This window comes from Pteropus alecto, unplaced genomic scaffold (assembly GCF_000325575.1).
Source record: "Pteropus alecto unplaced genomic scaffold, ASM32557v1 scaffold164, whole genome shotgun sequence".
In the NCBI taxonomy this organism is placed as follows: domain Eukaryota; kingdom Metazoa; phylum Chordata; class Mammalia; order Chiroptera; family Pteropodidae; genus Pteropus; species Pteropus alecto.
In genome coordinates, this window is record NW_006439568.1 from 789,372 (window position 1) to 793,514 (window position 4,143).

At 35.8% G+C, this 4,143-nt stretch overlaps 1 pseudogene; it reads right to left on the minus strand.

Annotated features, from left to right (window-relative positions):
• Window positions 1–634: 634 nt before the first annotated feature.
• Window positions 635–2,878, minus strand: LOC112483577 (annotated as a pseudogene).
• Window positions 2,879–4,143: the final 1,265 nt, after the last annotated feature.

Below are 4,143 nucleotides of genomic sequence, written 5' to 3' on the forward strand. Positions count from 1 at the left end.
ATTTATCACATTATGTAACTATAGTATAATATTTTTATCTATATTCACTGTACTGTGCATTAAATCACTATGATTTATTTACTTATTACAAGTTTGTACCCTTAAACAACATCAATTTTGTCCCTCCATCCCTAATCCCCTGGTAACCACCATTTTATTGTTTATTATGAGTTTTACTTTTTTAGATTCCAAAGACAAGTGATATCACACAGTAATTGTCTTTCGCTGTCTGACTTACCTCTTAGCATAATGTACTCAACATCCATCCATATTGTCAAAAATGGCAGGATATCGTCATTTCTTATGCTTGAATAATGTTCTATTGTGATTATATACTACACCTTTTTTTATCTATTCATTCATTGATGGGCACTGAGGTTGTTTCCATATCTTGGCTATTATGAATAATATTGCAATAAATGTGGAAGTGCAGATATATCTTCGAAATGCTGTTTTCTCTTTGGAATGGGGAGGGGGCGTGGGGGCGGCATACACCCAGTAGAGGAATTACTGGATTACATGGCAGATTTATTTTTAATTTTTTGAGGAATCTCTATATTATTTTCCATAATGGTTGGACAGTGGTTGCACCAATTAACATTCTTACCAACAGTGTATAATTGTTCCCTTTTCACCACATCCTCACCAGAAACTGTTCTCTTGCCTTTTTTTTTTTTCTTTTCTTTTTTTCTTTTTTCATGTTACTCATTGCCTCTGATTAGGTTTTTACTCAAAATCAGCTGTCCAAGATAATTTGACCTTTATGGAATAAACTAATATCAGTTTATGCCACGGGCTTCTTCTCTTCTGTGGCGGGTTTCTTTTCTGTGGGCTTTTTCTGAGCTGCTGGTTTCTTGGAAGCTGCAGCTTTTTTTCCTACCAAAGGCCCCTTCTGCTTCTTAACGCCAATAACCTTCTTTCCTTTCTTCCCTACCACAGACTTCTTGCCTGGAACCCGCTTCTCATCTGATTTGGCTTCTAACATGCAGAAAGCACTTTCAGTCCAAATGCAAAAATGGCCCACATGCCCACCGGGAGCAAGTTTCAAAATGTTCAGTTTGCTTACATTAAGCAGAGTAATTCCGGGGATGTTTCTGAAGGCTTCGATAATGCCGTTGTCTTCATTATAGGTGATGCAAGCACCCCTGCACTGGATATGATGATGGTTTCTCATTTTGTTCTTGCCAGCTCTCATTTGCTGAGAGGCATAGATCTTTTTTATATCATTTCAAGCCTTAAGTTTCTTAAGAATCAAAACAAATACTTACCTGGCAGGGGAGATACCGTGATGAAGAAGCAAAATGGCTTCCTTGGTCTTCTTATAGCCTTCAACTTTATCTTCAACCACCAGAGGAAGTTCGGGAACTTCCTCAATAAGGTGACCTTTAGACATAACCGTTGCTGATAAGCCAGGGTAGAGCAGCCAGGGTAGAGCAGATGGCATATTACTTTGGTATTATGTTCACTCTGTGGTGCCAACAGCACCAGGTTCTGGTTGGTGCAAACATAATACCCCTACACGCCACCCCCTGGCACGTATTGCCAAAGCAGTCTGTCCAGAAGAATGAGTCTTACCACTTCAAACTCTGGGAATTTGAGCTGGCTCTGCCAGTTCCTCATGACTCAGCACTGGTTTGATGATCTACTAATTCACTGACAGCATAGGGCCATCTATTGTTTTTGTTCAAGTTGGTGTAAACAGAGTTCGCAATATCTGGTTGAGTGGGAGCTTTGAACATGGGAGGCAAAGTGACATTTTTGCCAGATGATTCCCCCTTTTCGGAGGCACTGATTATCAGTGGATGAGCACATGCCATGGTGGTGGGAGTAGAAAGCCATGCTCCTCTTAACCTGGTGACTCCCACAGGAAAAAAGCTCTTGTCTTCTTGATGACAGCTATTCTAATGGGTATAAATTGATATCTCATTGTGATTTTGACTTGCATTTCCCTGATTAGTGATGTTGAGCATGTTTTCGTGTGCCCGTTGGTCATTTTGATGTCCTCTTTGGAAAAGTTCTGCCCATTTTTAATCTGATTGTTTTTTGTTATTAAGTTGTGTGAATTTTTTACACATTTTGGATATTTACTCCTTATCCAATATATGGCTTGAAAAATTTCTTCCCATTCTGTAGATTGTTTAAACATTTTGTTAATTGTTTCTTTTGCTGTGCATAAGCTTTTGAGTTTGCTGTAGTACCATTTGTAGATTTTTATTTATGTTGTGTTGTTTGTGCTTTTGGTGCTCATGTCCAAAAAAAATATTGCCAATATCAAGGAGATTCTTCCCTTTGTGTTTTCTAGGAGTTTTATGGTGTCAGGTCTTACATTTAAATCTTTAACACTTTTTGAGTTATTTTTTGTGACTGGTGTGAGATAGGGGTTATTTCATTGTTCTACATGTTTCTCCAGTTTCCCCAACACTATTTGTTAAAGAGACAATCTTTTCCCCAAAAGGCATTCTTGGCTCCCTTGTTGAATATTATTTGACCCTATATGCTGGGATTGAATTCTGAGCTATCTATTCTGTTCCACTGAGCAATGTGTCTATTTTTGTTTCTATAGCATACTGTTTTTATGAAGCATAGTTTGAAATCAGGACATGTAATACCTCCAGCTTTGTTCTTTTTGTTCAGACTTGCTCTGGCTATTTGGAATTTTCTGCGGTCCCACACAAATTTTAAAATTGTTTCTTCTATTTTTGTGAATAAGGCCTTTGATATTTTGATGGAAATTGCACTGAATCTGTAGATGGCATTGGTTAGTATGGACACTTGAACAATATTGGTTCTTCTGATTCATGAACACACGATGTTTTTCCATTTGTTTGTGTCTTATTCAATTTCTTTCAGAAGAGTCTTGTAGTTTTCATTGTACACATCTTTCGCTCCCTTTAAAAATATTTAAAAATATTTCTTTCTGAAACAAGGTAGTACATAAATACAAAAATCAAAGACATTTGGCACTATTAAACTCTTTCTTTCTTCCTTCCTTTCTTCTCTTCATTCTTATGTTTCACTTACATTTGTCAAATGAACAATATGTTCCAGGGACAGTACTACACAAGGGCAAAGAGGGTTTTATTTTATTTTTTGTAAAAGGGGAGACAATTATAGCTTAATTAATTTCTTTTAACTAAAGTATAGCAAGAGGTAAGCACAATGAGAGGGTATAAGTACAAGTAGAGATGAGCACAGGATGTTGTTGGAGCACATTTACAATGATATTTTCCTAGTTCCTTTCTTATTTTTGAGAGTTAAATGTTCTATCTCTGTCTCATTTTGAGGCAACAAAGTTTCCCTTTTCTTCCCTTTACTAGTACCACAACTTCACTGGTATACTTCAGTGCCCTGTACTATTCCATATCATCTACCAAACCTTTTGAGCATTGTGTATTCCAATCTGAATGACTCTCTTCAGGCTTTGCATTCCAGTTTTAGGCAGGATTCATGTAAATATTCTGGAACTTGAGAAATATGAAGTGTTAATAATTATTTTCTCTTATTGTTAACTACCTGTATAAGATTCCTAAAACACAAATTTTGCATTACTGCCACCCATATCTATAACTTCATCAGTTCATGTCTGAATTAGTGAACAACTTACTTACTGGTTCCTCTGTGCCTAGTTTCTTCTTTATTTAATTGGGACACATATCTCACTAAGACTATCTGTCATAGCCCTTCTTAACTAAAAACAAAAAAAAAACAAAAAAAAAACAAAAAAACATTCTAATGAATATTAGCTTGTGTTCAGTATTGTACCAGGCACACAAAGATTTTGGCAAGCGATATACATGGAGGAAATATTTGCAAGATATATAATAAAAAATTAACTTAAGGAATAGTTGGGGGGAAAATAGTGATATATTATAATATATAATATAACCTCCATTCACACACACAAATAAGGTAAAATAAATAATCCAACAGAAATTGATCAAAAAAAGAAATCAGTGGGCAATGCACAGAAGATAAAATCCAACTGGGTAGTCTGCATTTGAAAAATATGGTAATTTCAATTATAATGAAATGAGAGAAATGCAAACAAAATCAAGAATTTTTTTTCTCATAATAGCATTGGCAAAATTTAAAAGTCTGACAATATTTTGGGGGAAAATATTGGGGCTTTGATGCACTCACATA